The 26,290-nt window shown below is 48.2% G+C and overlaps 3 protein-coding genes across 3 annotated transcripts in view; 2 read left to right on the top strand and 1 right to left on the bottom strand.

Moving 5' to 3' along the window:
• The window catches only part of LOC309530282 (uncharacterized protein), a 487,095-nt gene that overhangs the window by 166,188 nt on the left and 294,617 nt on the right, over nt 1-26,290 (bottom strand). The window lies entirely within an intron of this gene.
• LOC309530302 (uncharacterized protein) overlaps nt 1-26,290 on the top strand; it is a 218,749-nt gene that overhangs the window by 11,893 nt on the left and 180,566 nt on the right. The window lies entirely within an intron of this gene.
• LOC309531548 (zinc finger protein 397-like) overlaps nt 1-26,290 on the top strand; it is a gene marked incomplete at its 3' end in the record, with an annotated part of 156,039 nt that overhangs the window by 80,391 nt on the left and 49,358 nt on the right. The window lies entirely within an intron of this gene.

Below are 26,290 nucleotides of genomic sequence, written 5' to 3'. Positions count from 1 at the left end.
TCTATGTGACATCCTTTTATATATTTGAACATGGCTATCATATCACCCCTTAACCTCCTCTTCTCCAGGCTAAACATGCTCAGCTCCCTTAGCCGTTCCTCATAAGGCATCGTTTCCAGGCCTTTGACCATTTTGGTTGCCCTCCTCTGGACACGTTCCAGTTTGTCAGTGTCCTTCTTGAATTGTGGTGCCCAGAACTGGACACAGTACTCCAGGTGTGGTCTGACCAGAGGAGAATACAGTGGCACTATTACTTCCCTTGATCTAGATGCTATACTCCTATTGATGCAGCCGAGAATTGGATTGGCTTTTTTAGCTGCCGCGTCACACTGTTGGCTCATGTCAAGTTTGTGGTCAACCAAGACTCCTAGATCCTTTTCACATGTACTGCTCTCAAGCCAGGTGTCAACCATCTTGTATTTGTGCCTCTCATTTTTTTTGCCCAAGTGCAATACTTTACATTTCTCCCTGTTAAAATTCATCTTGTTTGTTTTTGCCCAGTTCTCTAATCTGTCAAGGTCGTTTTGAAGTGTGATCCTGTCCTCTGGGGTGTTAGCCACCCCTCCCAATTTGGTGTCATCTGCAAATTTGATCAGGATGCCCTTGAGTCCATCATCCAAGTCGTTGATAAAGATGTTGAATAAGACCGGGCCCAAGACAGAACCCTGTGGCACCCCACTAGTCACTCTTCTCCAGGATGAAGAGGAACCATTGATGAGCACCCTTTGGGTTCGGTCAGTCAGCCAGTTACAAATCCACTGAGTGGTAGCATAGTCAAGACCGCATTTTACCAGCTTCTTTACAAGAATATCATGGGGCACCTTGTCAAATGCCTTGCTGAAATCAAGGTAGGCTACATCCACTGCGTTCCCTTCATCTACCAGGCTTGTAATTCTGTCAAAAAACGAGATCAGGTTAGTCTGACATGACCTATTTTTCAGAAATCCATGCTGACTATTGGTGATCACAGCATTCCTTTCTAGGTGCTCACAGACTGTTTGCTTAATGATCTGCTCCAGAATCTTCCCTGCTATTGATGTCAGACTGACTGCGCGGTAATTATTTGGGTCCTCTCTTTTCCCCTTTTTGAAAATAGGGACAACATTTGCCCTCCTCCAGTCTGCCGGGACTTCGCCTGTTCTCCAGGAATTCTCAAAGATGACTGCCAGTGGTTCTGAGATCACATCTGCCAGTTCTTTTAATACTCTTGGATGCAGTTCATCTGGCCCTGGAGACTTGAATACATCTAAACTAGCCAAATATTCTTGTACTATCTCCTTAGTTATTCTGGGCTGTATTTTCTTTGCTGAATCATTTGCTCCAAATTCTTCAGGTCGGGCATTGTTTTCTTTATCGGAGAAGACTGAGGCAAAGAAGGCATTGAGGAGTTCAGCCCTTTCTGTGTCCCCTGTTTGCATTTCACCATCTTCTCCTCTGAGTGACCCCACTGTTTCTTTGTTCTTCCTTTTGCTACGAACATACCCATAAAAGCCTTTTTTGTTGCTTTTAACCTCTCTAGCAAGCCTGAGTTCATTCTGTGCTTGAGCTTTTCTGACTTTGTGTCTACACGTGCTGGCTATTTGTTTGAATTCCTCTTTGGTGGTTTCCCCCCTTTTCCATTTTTTGTACACATCCTTTTTTAATCTTAATTCAGTTAAAAGTTCTTTAGATAGCCACCCTGGCTTCTTTAGGCACCTTCCATGTTTCCGTCTCATTGGTATTGCCTGACGTTGTGCTTTTACTATCTCCCTCTTAACAAACTCCCAGCCATCATGAACTCCCTTTCCTTTTAGTATTGTTGTCCATGGGATCTCACCCAGCACTTCCCTAAGTTTTATGAAGTCGGCTTTCTTAAAGTCAAGAAATTGAGTCCTAGTATGCTTGGCTGCTCCTTTCCGCTGTATAGTAAACTTCAGAAGAGCATGATCACTCGCGCCTAATGATCCTTCCACTTCTACCCCACTAACCAGGTCATCAACATTGGTTAAGACCAGATCTAAAATGGCTGTTCCTCTTGTTGCTTCTCCCACTTTCTGGACAATGAAGTTGTCTGCAAGGCCAGTGAGGAATCTGTTTGACCTTATGCTCTTGGCTGAGTTTGACGTCCAACAAATATCCGGGTAATTGAATTCCCCCATTACTACTATCTCCCTTCCTTTTGCATGCTTGGCCATCTGTTCCAGGAAAGCATCATCTTCGCAAGTTGTCCTGGCACTGTCTTGCCTCTTCCGACTCCTGCAGCGCCACTCCACTGGAGGCATCTTTATTCTCCTCCCTTGAAGAGGAGCTGCTTCCCACGATCCCTGGAGGCTCTCTGTAATCCATTCGGCTTATCCTCTCTCCCTCCTGAACCGAGGGCAGTTCCCTGACAATGTGCTTCAGCATCTGGGAAAAGATCACCTGAGGAACGCTTCAGTTTGCGCGCAAGTCTTTCATTTATGCATTTTAGGGCATTTACATCCCCATTAATGATGTAAATTTTGCCCACACCTTTTGCTGCCATACAACCCCAGATCAACACAATATCTGAGTGTTTCATGGTCGGTGTAATGCAAGTGGATGTAAATCTTACCTGATTCTTCTCCTCGTGTATGTTATGCCATCACTACCAAGCAATGAGATTTGGGTCTCATTGCTCCAAATAACACTGTTCCATTGTTCTGCTGTCCAGTTAACATGGGTTTAATCTTTTCAACCTTTGCTTGTGAGATGAAAATGGCTTATTCCTTAGAATTATAACATTTTGACCAGTCCTTGCAATCAACTTCACATTAAATTGCGCCATGTCATCTTGTATACACCCAGATGATTTTCTTCTGTCATGTAGGGACAGTCTCTCCACTCGTCCATCGTCACTTGCCTTTGTGCACCTTTCCCTGCCTTTACCGGTCTGATTTTATAGTGACTGAGTCTCCTGATACCTCTTCAAAAATATATAATGGCCAGCTCTGGTTAAGTTTTTCCTAATCTTTCATCAGTTTCTTCATAACTGTAGCATTGTTCATTAAACAGTCCAATTTTACATCGCTTTCTGGATGACCAGTCAACTCTTTGTGCCATTTCTATAATTTTATTATGTTTTATAAGAACACAAAAAAACCAACCACAAAAAGACACAGAGTCAACCTAAGCAAGTTGTGCTTCCTTTTTCTGGTTGTTTGGCTATAACATTAGATACAATATGGGTAAATGAACAATTTCCGTTGATACATAATTGTATGATATTACTCCAAAAGAAGCAGTGTTATGAGCCATCAAACCTCTGAAATACACTTTTCTGCAAAAGTCTTCCACAATTTTGGCCACTACTCTATAGCAAACAAAGCAGCAGTCAACAACTCAACAAAATCTGATAATAAATATGTTGGTTATTGACAAACAACAAAGGTAAGAAACACACACTGAACTCCCTTAATTTCTTCTCCATTTGTTCTTGAGGCTCTAATCCCTTTTTGTCTCCATTGCAGATTGTGATGAAATCAAAAACAAAGGTGACCACGATAAAATCCCCAGAGAGGAGGAGCCACGTGAAAATTTGGAGTGTGGAAAGAGCTTCAGTAGGAGCCCCTCTCTCACTAGGCATCAAAGAATTCATACAGGGGAGAAACCCTATCAGTGCGTGGAATGTGGAAAGAGATTCAGGAAGAGCTCCCATCTCACTTCCCATCAGAGAATTCACACAGGGGAGAAACCCTATCAGTGTGTGGAATGTGGAAAGCGTTTTAGTGTGAGCTCCTCTCTCACTAAGCACCAGAGAAGTCATACAGGGGAGAAGCCCTATCAGTGTGTGGAATGTGGAAAGAGCTTCAGGAAGAGCTCCTCTCTCACTTCCCATCAGAGAATTCATACAGGGGAGAAACCCTATCAGTTTGCGGAATGTGGAAAGAGCTTCAGTAAGAGCTCCAAACTCACTTCCCATCAAAGAATTCATACTGGGGAGAAACCCTATCAGTGTGTGGAATGTGGAAAGAGCTTCACTTATAGCTCCAAACTTACTTTGCATCAAAGAATTCATACAGGGGAGAAACCCTATCAGTGTGTGGAATGTGGAAAGAGCTTCAGGAAGAGCTCCTCTCTCACTTCCCATCAAAGAATTCATACAGGGGAGAAACCCTATCAGTGTGTGGAATGTGGAAAGAGCTTCACTGAAAGCTCCAATCTCACTTTGCATCAAAGAATTCATACTGGGGAGAAACCCTATCAGTGTGTGGAATGTGGAAAGACCTTCATTCATAGATCCAAACTCACGTCCCATCAAAGAATTCATACTGGGGAGAAACCCTATCAGTGTGTGGAATGTGGAAAGAGCTTCAGTCAGAGCTCCAATCTCACTATGCATCAAAGAATTCATACAGGGGAGAAACCCTATCAGTGTGTGGAATGTGGAAAGACCTTCATTCATAGATCCAAACTCACGTCCCATCAAAGAATTCATACTGGGGGGAAACCCTATCAGTGTGTGGAATGTGGAAAGAGCTTCACTGAAAGCTCCTCTCTCACTTCCCATCAAAGAATTCATACAGGGGAGAAACCCTATCAGTGTGTGGAATGTGGAAAGAGCTTCAGTAAGAGCTCCTATCTCACTTCGCATCAAAGAATTCATACTGGGGAGAAACCCTACCAGTGTGTGGAATGTGGAAAGAGCTTCAGTCAGAGCTTCTGTCTCACTTTGCATCAAAGAATTCATACTGGGGAGAAACCCTATCAGTGTGTGGAATGTGGAAAGAGCTTCACTCAAAGCACCAAACTCACTTTGCATCAAAGAATTCATACTGGGGAGAAACCCTATCAGTGTGTGGAATGTGGAAAGAGCTTCACTCACAGCTCCAATCTCACTTCCCATCAAAGAATTCATACAGGGGAGAAACCCTATCAGTGTGTGGAATGTGGAAAGAGCTTCAAGAAGAGCGCCAATCTCACTACCCATCAAAGAATTCATACAGGGGAGAAACCCTATCAGTGTGTGGAATGTGGAAAGAGCTTCACTGATAGCTCCTCTCTCACTTCCCATAGAAGAATTCATACAGGGGAGAAACCCTATCAGTGTGTGGAATGTGGAAAGAGCTTCAGTCACAGCCACAATCTCACTTCCCATCAAAGAATTCATACAGGGGAGAAACGCTATCAATGTGTGGAATGTGGTAAGAGCTTCAGTCAGAGCGCTGATCTCACTTCCCATCAAAGAATTCATACTGGGGAGAAACCGTATCAGTGTGTGGAATGTGGAAAGAGCTTCAGTCACAGCCACAGTCTCACTTACCATCAAAGAATTCATACAGGGGAGAAACCCTATCAGTGTGTGGAATGTGGAAAGAGCTTCACTGAAAACTGCAATCTCACTTCGCATCAAAGAATTCATACAGGGGAGAAACCCTATCAGTGTGTGGAATGTGGAAAGAGCTTCACTCATAGGTCCGATCTCACTAAGCATCAGAGAATTCATTCAGGGGAGAAACCCTATCAGTGTGTGGAATGTGGAAAGAGCTTCAGTCAGAGCTTCTGTCTCACTTTGCATCAAAGAATTCATACTGGGGAGAAACCCTATCAGTGTGTGGAATGTGGAAAGAGCTTCACTCAAAGCTCCAATCTCACTTCGCATCAAAGAATTCATACTGGGGAGAAACCCTATCAGTGTGTGGAATGTGGAAAGAGCTTCACTCACAGCTCCAATCTCACTTCCCATCAAAGAATTCATACAGGGGAGAAAACATATTAGTGTGTGGAATGTGGAAATAATAATAATAATTTATTATTTATACCCCGCCCATCTGGCTGGGCCTCCCCAGCCACTCTGAGCGGCTTCCATAAAAACCAAAAATACAATACAATATCACAGGTTAAAAACTTCCCTGAACAGGGCTGCCTTAAGATGTCTCCTGAATGTCAGGTAGTTGTTTATCGCCTTGACATCTGCTGGAAGGGTGTTCCACAGGGCGGGCGCCACTACCGAGAAGGCCCTCTGCCTGGTTCCCTGTAGCTTTGCTTCTCGCAATGAGGGAACCGCCAGAAGGCCCTCGGCGCTGGACCTCAGCGTCCAGGCAGAATGATGGGGGTGGAGACGCTCCTTCAGGTATACTGGACTGAGGCCGTTTAGGGCTTTAAAGGTCAGCACCAATACTTTGAATTGTGCTCGGAAACGTACTGGGAGCCAATGCAGGTCTTTCAAGACCGGTGTTATATGGTCTTGGCGGCCGCTCCCAGTCACCAGTCTAGCTGCTGCATTCTGGATTAGTTGTAGTTTCCGAGTCACCTTCAAAGGTAGCCCCATGTAGAGTGCATTGCAGTAGTCCAAGCGGGAGATAACCAGAGCATGCACCACTCTGGCGAGACAGTCCGCAGGCAGATAGGGTCTCAGCCTACGTACCAGATGGAGCTGGTAAACAGCTGCCCTGGACACAGATTTGACCTGTGCCTCCATGGACAGCTGTGAGTCCAAAATGACTCCCAGGCTGCGCACCTGGTCCTTCAGGGGCACAGTTACCCCATTCAGGACCAGGGAATCCTCCACACCTGCCCGCCTCCTGTCCCCCAAAAACAGTACTTCTGTCTTGTCAGGATTCAACCTCAATCTGTTAGCCGCCATCCATCCTCCAACCGCCTCCAGACACTCACACAGGACCTTCACCGCCTTCACTGGTTCTGATTTAAAAGAGAGGTAGAGCTGGGTATCATCCGCATACTGATGAACACCCAGCCCAAACCTCCTGGAGGAGCTCCAATCTCACTTTCCATCAAAGAATCTATACAAAGGTCGGAAAAACCATTAAACATCTTTAGGAACCAGACAAATCTCCACCTTTGGCTGATTAACATCAGTTTTGTGTTTTTATCTTGTGTTTTTGTGGGAGTCAGATAGCCACGGCAGAGGCTTGCAATATTGCAGGGTGCCCCCTGACCTCGGCTGACCAGCACTCTGAGCTTTACAATGTATTGGAATGCATTGACCTTATAAGGAGTTATATCCCCCCCCCCCTCTGGGCAGTGTAACCCTATATCGTTTGTGGGTGGGTTAAAGCTTGACCGGATGTAGGTAACGTGAGACATTGGAATGCAGCCATGCAGCTGGAGAGGACAAAGAGTAATAAAGGACCGGAGGGAGAGGAGAAGTCTGAAATGAGCTGTCCTCCGTCCATGGAAATATTGCTGGCTTCTGCATCTTTATTTTATGCCAAAAAGCACCATTGTAACGGCTGGCTCTGACATGTTTTTATGTTGTAACATTCCTGAGACCTGTGGGTGTAGGGACTAGGCACCAACTCTTAAAGCCCATGGGGTCTTTGTCCCCCAATAAAATATTTGAGGGGGCCACTCCCAGGGTTTTCCCCCCCAAACACAACCTTTTATTCTTCCACAACTTGCCATACAATTTCTCTTTGAATTTTCCCTCTATAAATAAATAAATAAATAAATAATGTACAAAGGTCACAAGAAAATCAAAATACAAGAAAATACAAAAGTGGACAGGTCCCATATTTGCAGGCCAAACGCAAAAGTTGCTTTGAAGCAGGGTTTCCCAAACTTTGGTTCCCAGCAGCTCCTGGACTACAGTTTCCGTTATCCCTTCCCATTAGTCCTGCTAGCTAGGGATGATGGGAGTTGTAGTCCAAAAACAGCTGGAGACCCATGTTTGCTCTAAAGGGAAGGTAGGCTGGCCCTGTGACACCCTCTGCTGGCTAAATGAAATTTATAGATCACAAAACTGAAGTTTATCAGCACTTGAACCTCTAGGGAGCTTCTAGGTGCTTTCTGCACCACCTAGAGTACCCACAGAATTGTGGCTTCTACTGACAACACACATAGGAGAACAAATGAAAGACAAACACAATGGACAGGAAAAAACCTTGAAAGGATGATACCAAATGGACACAGGTAGGGGAGATGGAATGCTAGAAGTGTTCTCTGGGGCAAGGGGAGCTGCTGGAAATTGAACTATGGGCTCAAAATATTACTTTTTTAAAAAAACCACTGCCTTTATAGGCATTGCCATTCAAATGATGTGCATGTATCATGTGATTGATTGTGCAAGGAGGGCCTTACCTGGCCCCCCACCAATATTTTATTCAAGTCAGCATCACGGCTTGAGAAGTTCAGGATGTCTGAATGCAGGGGTCAGGACACCCATGGAGACAAGTTATGTGAAACATAGTCAGCAAGTAGAATGCGCTGAGTTCAAAGATGCTGAGATTTTTCAGTCAGCTCTGGGTAGTCTGTTGTATCTGTCCCAGTGGAGCAGACCGGACATTGCTTTTGCTACCAATCTGCTCAGCAGGGAAGCTACAAACCCGAGTGTGAGTGCCTGGAATGGTATCAAGAGGGTGTTGCGTTATCTGCAGGATACCAAGGATTTCTGTCTCAAGCTGTCAGCTAAGGGTGATGGCTAGCTGATGTGCTGGACAGATAGCAATTAGGCGAATCTGGCTAACAGGAAGTCCGCATCTGGGATGGTGGTAAGGTTTGGGGACTCTTTGGTTGGGTGGAAGTCCCGGTGTGCTGGTCCCGGGGGTTAATCAAGAGGCAAGGTCTAAGTCCAGTCCGTGGTTGATGAAGCAATATGAAGGCAGTCCCTTAAAGTTGAATCTGTGTGCAGGGCAGGGACTGTCAACTACCAACGTTGCTCCCGCAACTTGGGACTGGGGCTGGCTGCCTTTTATATGTCTCGAGGCATAGGGCGGCCCTGATCCTCAAAAGACTCGCCTCTCCTGGCCAGGAGGCGAGCACTCTTCCTGCGGGAACTTAGTTCCCTCTGCCTCTCTGCCCTAAGCCTCTGCAGCTCAGGAGAGGCTGGAGGGTTACCGGACCCAGAGGCAACCCCAGCATCCTATGACGGGGCTGAGAGTGGAGCACCTGCAGGCAATGGGTCCTCCATCACCTCAGGAGCCAGAGCAGACTCAGCTGGTGCCTGCACCTGAGGATCCAGCTCAGGTGAGGACCCTTCAGGCTCATGCCCCAACCCCGGCTCATCTGCTTCTGGAGGCGGGGAATCCTGTGTAGGTTGGGATTCCTCAGGTTCATCATCTGAATCCGAATCCCAGGCCATCACACCCGGAAGCAAAGTCTCATTGTCCTTTCCTTTACTGAAGCTGAATTCAGTGCGCTGTCTGAGCTTTGCAGGGAATATGAATTCTATGTTTGTTTGGTTCAAGAAATCTGCAGGTATTGTTGTTTGCCCATCACGGTGTGGGAGGACAATCAACCCTGTCTGAAGTTGGCAGAGTCTGGGCAGTTTAAGGCCAGAACCAAACACCTAGACATCCGTTTCCAGAATGTGTGTCAGAGTATCCAGTTAGGCTTGGTGAGATTGCAGTACTGTCCAAGCCAGAAGAACCTGGCAGATGGGGACATGAAACCTTTGAGCTTTCAGCATCATGGGGAGTTCTGTAAAGGTCTGCGTTTGGGGTAAGTGGTGAAACTTACGAGCCCCCAGCAGTGCAGGACGAGAGGGGGTGTGATGGGGAATCGGAGCTTATAGGCTTAACAGCTCAGAACCCATCGTCTTGCCTGTTCTGGGGAGGAGCTGTCTCCAACTTCTGGAGAAGCTGTTTCTTTGTTCTGTTTGACTTGCTTTTGCTGCCAAGCAAGGAAGCAATATAACTGCTGTCTCGGATGGTTTGTTTATTTTTACTGTTCTGCTGTAAATAAAGCTGCTAGTTTAGAACAACAGCATGTGGACTCTTTATCTTCTGCAAGTTTATACACTAAGTGGCTTGTGCTGTGCACACTGCCACAAGTCCAGAAAGCTGAATGGAACACAGGGAAGTGTGCCAGACTCCACAACACTTTGCACCTCCAAGGAGTCTTCACCCAACTGGTGGATCAGACCCTTCTTGATGTAAATATGGTGAACCAGTTCCATCTTCCACAAAGGTTTGCCTTAGCCTTTGTACTGGAACAGCTAGTGACCACATCTGCGCAGATCATCCTGGCGTTTGGACTCTGCCCAAACTTCTCACAGGAAAAACTTTCCACTGCTTCCAACACAGCAGTGCCACCTGCTGGTTGCAGTGATGGTTGGGATGACGTGGCAGCCAACTCCCCTTGCTCCTCCTGCTTTGGAGATTTCACCCCCTGAACAGGAAACACCCCCCTCATGCTCTCTTCCTCCAAAAGCCTCCCTTTTGTGGAGCTTTCGGTTTCAGGAACACATCCCTGCATGGTCTGGGATACTGTTTCAGCTTTCCCCGGGGTGTAACTTCTGGCAGACTGCTCAGCAGCCCCCACCATCTTGAAGTGTCCATCATGTGATGCAGCTTTAATTCCTAGTACACCAGTCACCTAAAATTGCTGATGTGTTAACCAAGCTAAATCTGATGGGTGCTAACCCTGTAGACACACCAATGACAACAGGTTATCAGGTAGATGACACTGAAGGAGCATTTTCTGGCACTACACTGTACAGAAGTGTGGTAGGCAAACTAAATTTCATTGCCAGATGTTCAAGACATGACATTGCAGTTAGCTGTAACTTGCTAAGCAGACAAGTCAACAATCCTACTGTTAAGGATTGGAAAGCTCTGAAACACATAGCACACTATTTGAAAGGCACTATGCATTACAGACTGACATTTAACAATCAGAAGTCTGGTGGTCTTGAGATATTTGCTGATGCGAGTTTTGGAAGTGACACTGCAGACGGGAAAAGCACATATGGAGTTTGCTATATGTACAACCAGGGTCTATTTGATTGATCGTGCATGAAGCAAACAACAGTAGTTTAAGTTCTTGTGAAGCTGAACTGAATGCATTGTTTTATTCACTTGTGGATTGTGAATGGTTGTTACAGTTGTGTAAAGACATGAGAATTCCCGTCAAATGTCCAATTCAGATTATGACTTCTGAAGGTTGTAAGCAAAGCACAAAGCACTTGCAATTGAAGCTGCAACATACTAGAGAATGTGTTGAGAAAGGACTCGTAACGGTGTCCTACATGCCAGGTAATGAAATTCCTGCTGATTTATTGTCCAAGGTTGTTCCGAAGGATCAACACTGTACCTATGTACAGAAATTAGGTTTGTACTGATAATGTACTGACACGCTGCCCAGTGGTGTTCACAGAAAGGGGGAAGATGTTAGTTTCTGTTTCTCACTGCAGCTGTGTGGAGTCCCAGGACTCTGTTTAGATTCCAGAGACCTTGCAGTCTCACGGGAAAGGGAGGCGGGATGTGACGTTAGTGATTTCCTGTTTCCTTTGTTCCTTTGTTCAGTTGCTCTCTGCTTTCATAAAGAGAGGATGTCTTTTCTGTTCTGCATAGTTTAGAAATAAAACTCTTTATAATGTAGCCAAACCTCGCGTCTCTTCCCTGTGCTGGGAACCCTGCTGGATAGAATGTGCTTGAGGCCTTATCAAAGGCTCAGGTCACTAAACACGTCGGAGGCGATTTCAAAGGCTCAGCTCGGAGGAAGATGAGTCCTTATCAGCTTGGCCGAGCGAAGATTCTGACAAAGATTCAAAAAATGTTTAGGGGTCTGCGTACCCCCAGGAAAAAAGCACTGGATCTAGCCATCATCTTTCTTTTTTCTTTTACAAACATTTTATTGGTTTTGAATGAATCATAGAATTATAGAGTTGAAAGGGACCCCAAGGGACATCTAGTCCAACCCCCCGAATGCAAGAAACTCAGCTAAAGCATTCATGACAGAATGAACCACGCACATCACAAACACAATAACAACAGTTATGTAGAAGTGTCCATGTACTGTTCGAGTAGGAACCAAGACGGGTGACCAGTGGAATGAATAAATGTTTTTATTTAATAGAAATTTTTATTGGTTTTTCACCTTTTATATAGACATACACACAAAAAGAGACAAAAGACAAAAACATGTATAATTTCAGAAAATCTTATTTTCCTAACCCTGTTCCCTGACTTCCCCCCACCCCCCTCTCTTGCATCCCAATTCCCAAAATTATGTCAGCAAATTGGTATCTCTCCTCTTAACCATCTTAATATTACGCCTTTTATAAAAAATAAATAAATAAATTTTTTCTAAGTTGGACCCAAGTTCCCTTCCATTGATTTCCCATTTTGTCTTAGATATAGATCATATTAACTAAACCCCATGGTCTTGAGTGTTTTTAAAATTCCATTCTTCCCTCCCTCCCATCCCCGATTTTCGTCCCTTCCCAATACATGTCCAAATTGACAGTTCTTAGCCTGGGTTCCTCACGTCCGAGGCTCTCAAGTCTCTTTCAGTCCCTCTCCGCCGGTCTTGTTGGTAATCCTTCATGTCGGTCGTCGACTCTCGAAAGAGTTCTATCACCATCAACCCATAGTTTCTTCCCATAAAGGTATTTGGAAACAGCTGCTGGAAAATTTCCACAAGACCTGCCTCTTCAGAATCAAAGTCAAAGTCAAAGTGGAGGCCCCAATTATATTTCTTTATTTTAAATTCCTGTATTCCGTAAACTCCCGGGACCTCCACTTTCGTCTTTTGGATCTTTCGCAGATTTGTGGTAGATTTAATCCAAAAGTCTCCTTGCTTGTATTCCACAGATGTCAATTTCTGGTTGGTACTTTCCAGCTTTACTTTCTCTTTTTCTTGTTTAGTCTCTTCCACTTCTTTAGATATCATTTCGGATTCAGCTGTGGATTCTTTCTCATTCAGGTCCTCACTACATTCAGCAGAGCTGTTTGTTCCCGGAGTCAAGGTCATAAGTTGTTTATTCATAGCCAGACTCTGTTCTTGTAAGATTCCCACCAAATGAAACATTCTTTTGATTTCCACTAGTACCTTTCCATCCACAGCCATTGTAATTTCACAGAGTTCCCCCTAGAGGGAATCTGGTTACTTGGTGTTCTTTTTTCCAACAATCCTCTAACTTATTGTTATTACTTTGTTTCCAACAATTTTAGTTCAATTGTAACTCATTTAGTCCAGAGGGATCTTAAATAAAAAATTTTCCGCTCTAATCTGTCCGTTTGACAGCTTTGACAGCTGTCAAACTCTGCACCTTTTACACAAGCTCCAAAACAGGACGCTCCCGGGCCTGGGAGGGGGGGTTGTTTGCAACGCAAAAGGAAACTTCCAAAACTCCACTCTCCTGCTCAAAATTTCTTTTTTGCCAAATCTTGGAAGTTAATGTCTTTTTTAACTCACCCCTCATAGGGTAGGCTCTCCAGCTTAGTTCTTATATCGTTGCTCTAGATCGTCTGCAAAGGGGGGGGTGCGGACTTCCTTTTAGCACACCCCCCGGTCGTCTCAAATTCACAGAATAATATTCTTAAAGTCCAATTCCGTCTTACTCACGGGTTATTCTTTTCAGTCCGAATTTCAAGGAAGGAAGTCAGCGCTCTCCAGTCCTGGCTCGCGGCTTCACTCAACCTAGGTAGCGATCGACTCTCAGCGCCACGCCACACCCCGTATCCTCTCCGCAGCCTTTAAAAAGGCTCTTCGTTAATCGGGGCGCTTAAGGCGCCCACCGAGTCTTCAGTCCGCAGGCTTCCGCGCCTGCGGTTTTTAAGGGTCCCCGCGTCGGCGGCGCGGCAAAGACCCATCCTCGGTTGAGCCGATTCCCCCCGCAGCTCGGGGAGAATCCGCCATTTCCAGATCGCGCCAACCCGGAAGTCCGGAATGAATAAATGTTTACTCCCAGCATCTAGTGCTTAAACCAAAGGGAAGCACTATCTCCATATTGGTGCAGTGGGAAGGGGGTGGGGGTGGGGAGACTGCCTGTCTAAAGGAAGAAGAAGAAGAAGAAGAAGAAGAAGAAGAAGAAGAAGAAGAGGAGGAGGAGGAGGAGGAGGAGGAGGAGTTTGGATTTGATATCCCGCTTTATCACTAACCTAAGGAGTCTCAAAGCTGCTCACAATCTCCTTTCCCTTCCTCCCCCACCACAAACACTATGTAAGTTGAGTGAGGCTGAGAGACTTCAGAGAAGTGTGAGTAGCCCAAGGTCACCCAGCAGCTGCATGTGGAGGAGTGGGGAAGCGAACCCGGTTCACCAGATTACGAGTCCACCACTCTTAACCACTACACCACGCTGGCTGATGTTGTTTCATTCCCCCTCTTTTTTTGTTAGAGTGTATATTAATTTCCCAATAAAAAACCTCCAACTAACATATCAAATCATAATCCAATAAAAATAAAAAACTAAAATAAAAAAGATCAAATTGTCTTCCGAATTGTAATTTTGATTTTACGACTTCCCATAGCCTGAACCTCGAAGCATATCCAAATCTCAGTCCTGCTTCTCATTTCATTCCCCTTCTAACAACTCTGCTGTGTTGTGTCAAATGTCCATACAGATTTATATGCCATCTTTGATCAATCCTGCCTGCAGTTGTTGGTCCACCCTGAAGCTCGAAATGCCTCATGGAATCATAGAATCATAGAGCTGGAAGGAAACCCCAGGGGTAACCCAGCCCAATCTCATGCATTGTTGGAATCACCGCTGAACAATCCCTGGTGGGTGGTCCTCCAACCTCTGTTTAAAAATCTCCAACGAAGGAGAGTCCACCACCTTCCGAAGGAGTCTGTTCCCCCATCAAACTGGTCTTACTGTCAGAAAGTTCCTCCAAATGTTTAGTTGGAATCTTCTTTCATGCCATTTGAATCCAACCTTCTGGAGAAGCAGGATATAAACTTGCTCCATCTTCCATGTGACAGCCATTCAGATAGTTTAATATGGCTATCATATCCTCTTTTCCAGGTTAAACATACCAAATTGCCTCAGCCATTCCTCATAAGGCTTGATTGTTCTCCAGTTATATACATTCCAGAGTTAGACAAAAAAGATGTTGGGAAAAAGCACCAAGGCAAAAGCCAGCTCCAGATTGCTGGAATGCAAAACAGGATGCTGTTGTTTTGCACTGTACTGTTGGAGAAAAGGTGGAGCCTATTCTCTGTACTGAGCACCGGATGTTAGCTCAGAGTGTCATGTGACCTGTGCTGGAAGTACAGGGGAGGAGTTGAGTCTCTTCTGATGGAGTCTGAAGGGAACAGACGTATTTCTTTGTACTGATAAGTGACAGGAATAAACATGTAAAAAGGACTCCTGTCTGTCTCATTTCCCCTTCCTGGGGACAATGCAGGGAGGGAGAGAAACAAAGTAGCGGAGGGTGTGTTCTCTCACATCTGACTGATGAGGAGAATCGCCAGGTTTATGACCTTGCCTGCCGGGAGACGCAGCGGAGAGGTCATCAAGTGTCCAGCTTAATTGCCTCGGGGGAGGCCAGTTACCTCTGACTGTAAGCTGAGATACTAACAAAAGATTCATACACTTTCTGATAATGAAGTCCCTCCTGCTTCCCCAAAACTTTGCCTATAAATGATCATACCTGAGCTATCTGGAGCCAGTCATACTGAGGACCCCTCAACTGGATTCACAAAGGTTATTATAAGATGGGTCAGCACCACTCAATAAGGTCCTGAACATAGAACAACCCCCTGGATGTCCACCCCTTGTCCTGGAGATATTTATTTTGATCATGAAAATCCAGAAATGGAATTAGTGGAGATTTCTGAGGACCTACAGTATTCCTCCATCTCTTCCATGTTTCTCAGGTTGCACACAGAAATGACATATTTATATTGTTCTGTATGTAATACTGTAATAGACTGCTTTAACAAATGATGGTCAAGTTTCTTTCCTAATTTTAATCATATCTCTGGCCTTATAAAATCTGGAACTTTTGATGTCGTGCTATTCTGGGTTTCCAGTCTGGAAAAATAATAATAATAATAATAATAATTTATTATTTATACCCCGCCCATCTGGCTGGGCCTCCCCAGCCACTCTGGGCGGCTTCCATAAAAACCAAAAATACAATAAAATATCACACGTTAAAAACTTCCCTGAACAGGGCTGCCTTAAGATGTCTCCTGAATGTCAGGTAGTTGTTTATCGCCTTGACATCTGCTGGAAGGGTGTTCCACAGGGCGGGCGCCACTACCGAGAAGGCCCTCTGCCTGGTTCCCTGTAGCTTTGCTTCTCGCAATGAGGGAACCGCCAGAAGGCCCTCGGCGCTGGACCTCAGCATCCGGGCAGAATGATGGGGGTGGAGACGCTCCTTCAGGTATACTGGACCGAGGCCGTTTAGGGCTTTAAAGGTCAGCACCAACACTTTGAATTGTGCTCGGAAACGTACTGGGAGCCAATGCAGGTCTTTCAAGACCGGTGTTATATGGTCTCGGCGGCCGCTCCCAGTCACCAGTCTAGCTGCCGCATTCTGGATTAGTTGTAGTTTCCGAGTCACCTTCAAAGGTAGCCCCACGTAGAGTGCATTGCAGTAGTCCAAGCGGGAGATAACCAGAGCATGCACCACTCTCGCGAGACAGTCCGCAGGCAGATAGGGTCTCAGCCTACGTACCAGATGGAGCTGGTAAACAGCTGCCCTGGACACAGATTTGACCTGTGCCTCCATGGACAGCTGTGAGTCCAAAATGACTCCCAGGCTGCGCACCTGGTCCTTCAGGGGCACAGTTACCCCATTCAGGACCAGGGAATCCTCCACACCTGCCCGCCTTCTGTCCCCCAAGAACAGTACTTCTGTCTTGTCAGGATTCAACCTCAATCTGTTAGCCGCCATCCATCCTCCAACCGCCTCCAGACACTCACACAGGACCTTCACCGCCTTCACTGGTTCTGATTTAAAAGAGAGGTAGAGCTGGGTATCATCCGCATACTGATGAACACCCAGCCCAAACCTCCTGATGATCTCTCCCAGCGGCCGCATGTAGATGTTGAAAAGCATGGGGGAGAGGACAGAACCCTGAGGCACCCCACAAGTGAGAGCCCAGGGGTCTGAACACTCATCCCCCACCACCACTTTCTGAACACGGCCCAGGAGGAAGGAGCGGAACCACTGTATAACAGTGCCCCCAGCTCCCAGCCCCTCAAGACGGTCCAGAAGGATGCTATGGTCGATGGTATCGAACGCCGCTGAGAGATCCAGCAGAACTAGGAAACAGCTCTCACCTTTGTCCCTAGCCCGCCGGAGATCATCAACCAGTGCGACCAAGGCAGTTTCAGTCCCATGATGAGGCCTGAATCCCGACTGGAAGGGATCCAAATGGTCCGCTTCTTCCAGGCGTGCCTGGAGTTGTTCGGCAACCGCTCGCTCAATCACCTTGCCCAGGAATGGAAGATTTGAGACTGGGCGATAGTTGGCCATCGTGGCCGCATCTAGAGATGGTTTTTTAAGAAGCGGTTTAATAACCGCCTCTTTCAGCGGGTCTGGGAAGGCCCCCTCACGGAGGGAAGCATTCACCACCCCACGAAGCCCATCGCCCAGCCCTTCCCGGCTTGCTTTTATTAGCCAGGATGGGCAAGGATCCAGGAGACAGGTGGTTGGTTTCACTCGTCCAAGCAGCCTGTCCACATCCTCGGAGGCAACAGATTGGAATTGATCCCACTCAACTTGACCAGACAGAACTCTTGCACTCTCCCGCCCCGGCCCTGCTCCCACGGTGGAGTCTACTTCTTCCCGAATCTGAGCGGTTTTATCTGCAAAAAACTTTGCAAAATCATTGCAGGAGAACATGTGGCCCGTACTGGGCCCCGATGTTGCAGGTGGTTCCGCTAAATTGTGAACCACCTGAAAAAGTCTCCTGCTGCTGTTTTCTGCAGATGCAATAGAGGCGGTGAAGAAATTCTTCTTCGCCGTCGCTATCGCCACTTGGTAGGCTCGACGTTGAGCTCTAACCTGTGTCCGGTCAGATTCGGAATGAGTTCTCCGCCACCGGCGCTCTAGCCGTCTCAACGATTGTTTCATTGCCCTCAGATCCGTGGAAAACCACGGGGCTGTCCGGGCTCCATGCAATCGGAGAGGGCGCTTCGGAGCCAAACAGTCAATAGCCCTGGTTAACTCCACATTCCAGCGGGCCACCAGGGAATCAGCTGAAAGGCCATCAACATGGGATAAAGCATCCCCTACCACTCTCTGGAAACCATTTGGATCCATTAAGTGGCGGGGGCGGACCATCCGAATTGGTCCCACCTCCCTGCAGAGGGGATGGGTCGCAGAGAAGTCCAGTTGCACCAGGAAGTGATCTGACCATTGCACTTCTTTCGTTTCGCTTTTACTTAGTGTCAGATCACCAACATCCATAGAGGTAAACACCAGGTCCAAGGCATGTCCACGGCTATGGGTTGGGCCAGACTTATTCAGGGACAGCCCCATGGAGGCCATGCTTTCCACGAAGTCCCGAGCGGCCCCTTGTAAGGTCGTGTCGGCATGGATGTTAAAATCCCCTAGGACGACCAAGCTAGGTGTCTCCAGGAGAACATCCGCCACGACCTGAAGCAGCTCGGGCAGGGAATCCTTGGCGCAGCGGGGAGGTCGGTACACCAAAAGGAATCCTGTACTGCCCCTATTGCCCAACTTCCAGAACATGCACTCAGAAAACTGGGTCTTCCCAATAGGACGCCTGGTGCAAACTAATGACTTCCTAAAAATCACTGCAACCCCCCCCCTCCCCGCCCACATGACCTGGGTTGCTGTGCGTAAGAGAAACCTGGTGGACAAGCAGCGGCAAGAACAGGCCCATCTGCTTCATCCAACCAAGTCTCTGTTACACATGCCAGGTCAAATCCTCCATCCATGATCAAGTCATGGATGGCAGTGGTCTTCTGAATCATTGACCTGGCATTGCACAGCAGCACCTTCAGGCTATGTGGGTATCCCTTGCTGATTCTAGTATCCGTCCGGACAGGACCAGACCCGGAGGCAGGGATAGTCCTCAGACAACGACTAAACCTGCCTCCTCTGTAATGACATGGTCTGGTCTTAGCGTAACTCCTCCTCCTACCCGTGATCACTGAGATCGGTTGTCCCAGTGCATCCCCCCCTGTGGAACATGCCCCAGCCATTTTGTGGGCTGGGGCCCACTCCCCGGCAGCCCTGACCCCTCCCCCTAAAAACAAAATAACACCTTAAACAAACAAACAAAACCAATACAACAATACAAACAAAAAATATAAAAATTACAAAAACATCAAAATAAAAAAATAATAATTCCCCAAGCCCAACCAAACATCAATCCCACCCCCACCCCCCACATACAAAAAATCCAGAAAAAAATTTTTTTAAAACATTTTAAAAACACTCTGTGCCTCTCCGGCAGTAACAACTGTCCTAGTGAGGCCTGTCAGGCCCCGCCCTGGGCCAGGTGGTAAGTGGCAGGGAGGAGCAGGGCCCTCAGGCACTCACTCAGGGGAGTCCTCCTGGGCAGCAGGCAGCAAGCAGCACACAGTCCTTGTGAGGCCCCAGGCCCCGCCCCAGGCCAGATGGTAAGTGGCAAGAGCAGGGCCCTCAAGCACTCACTCAGGGAGCCTTCCTGGGCAGCAGGCCGCAAGCAGCACACAGTCCTTATGAGGCCCCAGGCCCCGCCCCAGGCCAGATGGTAAGTGGCAAGAGCAGGGCCCTCAAGCACTCACTCAGGGAGTCTTCCTGGGCAGCAGGCCGCAAGCAGCACACAGTCCTTATGAGGCCCCAGGCCCTGCCCCAAGCCAGATGGTAAGTGGCAAGAGCAGGGCCCTCAAGCACTCACTCAGGGAGTCTTCCTGGGCAGCAGGCTGCAAGCAGCACACAGTCCTTATGAGGCCCCAGGCCCCGCCCCAAGCCAGATGGTAAGTGGCAAGAGCAGGGCCCTCAAGCACTCACTCAGGGAGTCCTCCTGGGCAGCAGGCAGCACACAGTCCTTGTGAGGCCCCAGGCCCCGCCCCAAGCCAGATGGTAAGTGGCAGGGAGGAGCAGGGCCCTCAAGCACTCACTCAGGGGAGTCCTCCTGGGCAGCAGGCAGCAAGCAGCACACAGTCCTTGTGAGGCCCCAGGCCCCACCCCAGGCCAGATGGTAAGTGGCAAGAGCAGGGCCCTCAAGCACTCACTCAGGGAGTCCTCCTGGGCAGCAGGCAGCAAGCAGCACACAGTCCTTGTGAGGCCCCAGGCCCCGCCCCAGGCCAGATGGTAAGTGGCAAGAGCAGGGCCCTCAAGCACTCACTCAGGGAGTCTTCCTGGGCAGCAGGCTGCAAGCAGCACACAGTCCTTATGAGGCCCCAGGCCCCGCCCCAAGCCAGATGGTAAGTGGCAAGAGCAGGGCCCTCAAGCGCTCACTCAGGGAGTCCTCCTGGGCAGCAGGCAGCAAGCAGCACACAGTCCTTGTGAGGCCCCAGGCCCCGCCCCAGGCCAGATGGTAAGTGGCAAGAGCAGGGCCCTCAAGCACTCACTCAGGGAGTCCTCCTGGGCAGCAGGCAGCAAGCAGCACACAGTCCTTGTGAGGCCCCAGGCCCCGCCCCAAGCCAGATGGTAAGTGGCAAGAGCAGGGCCCTCAAGCGCTCACTCAGGGAGTCCTCCTGGGCAGCAGGCAGCAAGCAGCACACAGTCCTTGTGAGGCCCCAGGCCCCACCCCAGGCCAGATGGTAAGTGGCAAGAGCAGGGCCCTCAAGCACTCACTCAGGGAGTCCTCCTGGGCAGCAGGGTGGTGACCCTTTTTCAGCTTCAGGGCCATGTTTTCTTATCAAAAGCTTTCTGGGAGCCACATCCCAGAGGTGGTTGTGGCAAAATGGGTGTGGTCAGACATATACCCCTCTTCATCCAGGCAACCCAGAACAGTTGTCATAGTTCCAAGACAGATGGCAGTTGGGTAAAATCACTTGGGGAGAGTGCAGAATGGGGCCAATGAGGGAAGTGGCCTGGGCAGGGTCCTGAGGGCAAGACAGATCTGCCAGGAGGCCTGTACAGTGGTACCTCTGTTTATGAACGCTTCTGGTTACGAACGCTTCAGGTTACGAACTCCGCTAACCCTGAAGTAGCTGCTTCTGGTTGTGAACTTTGCCCCAGGATGTGAATGGAAATTGTGCACAGGAGGCGTGTGCGCAGTGGGAGGTTCCATTAGCGAAAGCGCGCCTCAGGATAAGAGGCTTAAGAACGGACCTCCAGAACGAATTAAGTTCGTAACCAGAGGTACCACTGTATTCAGTTTCGAGGTATGGGGTTGGGGGGGGATTCTCATTGTGATTTCAAGAACGGAGCCTCATACTAAATCCCCAATCAGTAGGACTTCATTCAGTAATGCATTACATTTCCATTAGGACACAGACTATACAGCATAGGCAAAGTATGCATAATCTTAGCTGTTCATCCTTTACCCAACCACTTTCTGCCTCGTCTGCACTTCACCATCTCTCATCAAGCCATAGTTCATGAAAAACACCTACCCAACCCATTTGATTTTAGTATCTGTGTCAGAACCCTCCTTGTACCTTATCTGGAGTTGTTTTTCTCTTTAACAATCGGCCATTAATTTCCCCTTTAACTGGTTTTTACTAGTCTTGTGGTCAGTTCCCATTCCTGTGTATGTTACGCTGGCCTCACTTATTAATGGGCCTAACCTGGGTCTTTTTTTCGGCCAGAACTTGCTGGAACTCAGTTCTGGCCCCTCTTGGGTGGGTGCCATTGCCATCCTAAGAAAACGAGGGAGGTGTTCTGAAACTTCTTTTTCTAGAAAAATAGCACTGGACCTAACAGTTGCCCTACCTCAGTTCCCCATTCTTTTAAAAAATAAAAATCTGACCATTTATATTCATCAATGCATACAGGTATCACACTGTTTTATTCTCTGCCTGCCAACCCACCTATCTGGTATTCCTGCTCTGCCCATCACAGGATTCTCTGTGAATTCCCTCTAGCTGTGAAGCTGTTGTCTCTTTCAAGCTACCTTCTGTTCCACTCTTCCCAAGTCTGCCGGATATGTAGAATGCTGGAGAATCCTAAGCCTGGAGGTGGGATTGGGGTCCGCTCTCCACAGTCCCCCTGACTCTGTAACCTTGGAAGAGATGCTCCAGGTCTGGGCAGTTTGGATGCCATGGGAATTGGGATGGAACAAGGCTCTTTCTACAGTGAGACAACCCCCTGAGATGTCCACCCTAGCGCTTCCACAGAAACACTATACATTTTATTTATATCCCGCCCTCCCCAGCCTAAGCCGGGCTCAGGGCGGCTAACAACAATAAAACAGTACAACAGTATAATAATTATTATTATTATTATTATTATTATTATTATTATTATTATTATTATTATTATTATTTATTTGTACCCCACCCATCTGGCTGGGTTTCCCCAGCCACTCTGGGCGGCTTCCAACAAAGAAGAAGAAGAAGAAGAAGAGTTTGGATTTGATATCCCGCCTTTCACTCCCCTTCAGGAGTCTCAAAGCGGCTAACAATCTCCTTCCCCTTCCTCCCCCACAACAAACACTCTGTGAGGTGAGTGGGGCTGAGAGACTTCACAGAAGTGTGACTGGCCCAAGGTCACCCAGCAGCTGCATGTGGAGGAGCGGAGACGCGAACCCGGTTTCCCAGATTACGTTACTACCGCTCTTAACCACTACACCACACTGGCTCTCAAGGATGAAAGATACACTAAAATGTCACATATTAAAAACTTCCCTGAAGAGGGCTGCCTTCAGATGTTTTCTGAATGTCAGGTAGTTGTTTATCGCTTTGACATCTGATGTCAAAACAACACAACACTCTAAAATCATTCATTATAAAATTAATTCAAAACAAACCACTGGCAACCATTGGGCCAGAGCTCCGCGAAGATTGCCGAGGGAGGGAGTCAGGCTGTGCCCTGGCCAAAGGCCTGGTGGAACAGCTCTGTCTTGCAGGCCCTGCGGAAAGATGTCAAGTCCCGCAGGGCCCTGGTCTCTTGTGACAGAGTGTTCCACCAGATCGGAGCCACAGCCGAAAAAGCCCTGGCTATAGTTGAGGCCAGCCTAACCTCTCTGTGGCCTGGGACCTTCAAGTTGTTTTTATTTGAAGACCGTAAGTTCCTCTGTGGGGCATACCAGGAGAGGCGGTCCCGTAGGTACGAGGGTCCTAGGCCGTAAAGGGCTTTAAAGGTTAAAACCAGCACCTTAAACCTGATCCTGTACTCCACCGGGAGCCAGTGCAGCTGGTATAGTACCGGATGAATGTGATCTCGCAGCGAAGACCCCATAAGGAGTCTCGCCGCGGCATTATGCACCCGCTGGAGTTTCTGGGTCAGTCTCAAGGGCAGCCCCACGTAGAGTGAGTTACAATAATCCAGTCTGGAGGTGACCATCGCGTGGATCACAGTCGTTAGGTCAGGGCGAGAGAGGTAAGGAGCCAACTGCTTAGCTTGGCGGAGATGAAAAAATGCCGCCTTTGTTATAGCTCCAATCTGCGCCTCCATGGAAAGGGAGGTGTTGAAGATTACACCCAAACTCTTAACGGACGGTGCTGGCACTAATTGCACCCCCGCAAGAGATGGGAGTTGTCCCCCCAATCCCATATCATCCCGTCCCAGCCAGAGGACCTCTGTCTTCAAAGGATTAAGCTTCAACCGGCTCCCACGTAACCATCCAGCCACAGCTTCCAAACATCTGGTCAGTGTGTCTGGGGCCGAGTCAGGATGGCCATCCATCAACAGATAGAGTTGGGTGTCATCAGCATACTGATGGCAACCCAGCCCAAAACTCCGGACAAGCTGGGCAAGGGGGCGCATAAAGATGTTGAAAAGCATCGGGGAGAGTATCGCACCCTGAGACACTCCACACACCAAGGAGTGGCGCAATGACAATTCCCCCCCCCAAGCGCCACCCTCTGTTCCCGGCCAGAGAGAAATGAGCGCAGCCATTGAAGGACTCTGCCCTGGATCCCCACGTCGGCAAGGCGGTAGTCCAGGAGTTCGTGATCGACCATGTCGAAGGCTGCTGACAGGTCTAGAAGAATCAGCAGCCCCGACCCGCCTCGATCCAGCTGCCTGCGGAGATCATCTGTTAAGGTGACCAGAGCCGTCTCGGTCCCATGACCAGCGCGGAAGCCAGACTGGAATGGATCCAGAGCCGATGTTTCATCTAGAAACCTACCAAGCTGTTCAGCAACCGCTCTCTCAATCACCTTACCCAGGAACGGAAGATTCGAAACCGGGCGGTAATTGGATAGATCTAAAGGATCTAATGATGTTTCCTTTAAGAGCGGGCACACCACTGCCTCCTTCAGTTCCCCTGGGAATGTCCCTGTGCCAAGGGACAAATTGATGATACCCCCAGGAGGGCCCGCACCTCGTCTGGACACGCTCTAATCAGCCAAGACGGGCACGGGTCGAGAGGACAGGTGGTGGGCTTTCCAGCTCGGAGGAGTCTGTCCACATCGGCTGGGGATATCCGGTCGAAGTGGTCCAATACTGGACCCGAGGACAGTCGAGGGGCCTCCAGTTCCTTTATTGTACCCAAATTGGCAGGGAGGTCATAGCGGAGCAACAAGACCTTCTCCGCAAAAAAGCTCGCAAATGCCTCACAGCTGTGTGTCAAATTGTTATTTAAATTTGGCTGTCCCTCAAGGGACGTTAAAGACCTAATTATACTAAATAATAGCGCCGGGCGAGAGCTAGCGGATGCTATGGAGGCCGAAAAGTAAGCCTTCTTAGCAGCCTTCACCGCCATCTCGTAGGTTTTCATAAAAGCTGTAGTGAAGTTATCATTGTTAGAAAAATCATTCCTTGGTCAAGAAGAAGAATGTGGCCTTGTGGGTATTCTGTCAGCCGCAAGGACCCTGGGAAAGTGAGTTGTGTTATCTTTAAAACCCAGACTTTCTGGCTCCTTGCCATGAGAGGTTTATGGGAGGAAAGGGGTCCTTGATTAATGGAAGGTTTGGCACCTGGGTTGTGGGTGTGAATCTCTTCCTCCTTCCCGGAGGTTGTTTGTTTTCAAACTGCTGAGAATTTGGGATCTGGTTAATTTCCACAGGTGGGAGGAAGATTCTTTGATTAAGGGTTCAAGCCTAAATTGACCCAGCTGCAAAAGAATGAGCTGATCAAATTAAGACTCTTGATTGGCCAAAAGTTACGACGCAAAGTCAGAATTGTGGATAAAAGATCAAGGGATGTTTTGTTAGTGGCTCTCTGCCTTTGCTCTGCAACTCGCAAAGATGCCCGGCTGTAACTACCATCGTTAGCAGCCGCTTCGTCCTTTTGAAATGGAAATCCTCAAACATCTCCATTACGCAACAGCTTGAAAGGACTACTGACTATTCTAACTCTGTTCTTTTGTGAGTATGTATAGCTAGTGATAATATACAGCGTTGTTATTTTCATGTTTGTAAGTCTTTTAAGACGTGCCTGTTGATTTTCAACATGTTTTCTGTTATTCTTTTAAAATAAACCTTTTAGTAGAACCTGTTGGTGGTTGTGCCTTTTCCGAGGGAATAGCTAAATCCAAGCCTTCCGTTTAGTCACGCTTTACCGTGTGAATTTCTGCCTGCAAGCTTGTGGATGCCGCTTGTAAGGAGTGGGGATTGCCAGGATAATTGGACACACTCTCCTCCCTGGGTGGTGTCTCTGGAATTCCCTGAACTAAAGGGAGTGGTGGCAGCCTTACCGGTGTGATTTCAGTCTGTGTTTGAAAAGTAATTTCCCTCGCCAACCTATTCCAGGAACCTGAATTGGCCGGAGAGCAGAGTCAGGTGAGGGGGGGATAGGGTGGACGAGTGGAACCGTTTACTACAAAAGCCCTATAAGATGTTCTTGAGGCTCCGTCACAGGCACCCCGCCGTACTCGCTCTAGCCGTCTGAGGTCCCGCTTCATTTTCCGGAGCTCCTCGGTAAACCAGGGAGCCCGGGTTCTGCGGGGTCACAGAGGGCGCTTAGGTGCGATCTCATCGATGGCTGCCAGGAGCTGGGTATTCCAGCCCTCAACAAGCTCAGTCAATGAGTTGCCAGGGGGAGCAAGGTCCCGCAAGGCTTGGCAGAAATGCTGCTTTCTGGTCAGCCAAGTGCAGTCAGATCTGAGGGATGCTCCTCCATCCACGATGCAGCTGCCAGTAGACCTTTGACACTGTGGCTCAGCAGGGCACACCTTGCTGTGTTGATCTGTAGGTGAGCTGGCAGAACAAAAGGTCCTCTCAAGGTGAGTGGAAAGGAGGGGAGTAATAAAATCATAGAATGGACAAGTTGGAAGGGACCACAAGGTGCTTCTAGTCCAATTCCCCACATTTAGGGACTTTTTCGCCCAACATGGGGCTTGACCCTGAGATTAAGAGGCTGAGATGGGGAGGGAGGGGCAGTTGCCGGGACCATTTTTGGAAGGAGGAGGAGAGCAAGTTACCTCTCCTTCCAAAGAACCTTTGTTGCAATTGGTATGTCCAGCTCTGGTCACTGTAGAGCTGCAAGAGGTGAATGAGAAGATCAGGGCGTGTGGTGGTGGAGGAATCAGGTTCCCCGCAGAGAAAGGCTGGTTTTGATGAAGGAGACATTAGTGGGAAATGTGGCGGGGGGGGGGGGGACACACGACAGAAGAATATAGAACCATGTACAGGATGAGGAAAGTG

This window comes from Podarcis vaucheri (assembly GCF_965113315.1).
Source record: "Podarcis vaucheri genome assembly, chromosome: 4".
NCBI lineage: Eukaryota > Metazoa > Chordata > Lepidosauria > Squamata > Lacertidae > Podarcis > Podarcis vaucheri.
Note: the sequence above shows the minus strand (reverse complement) of the source record. Positions and strands in the feature narration are given on the sequence as shown.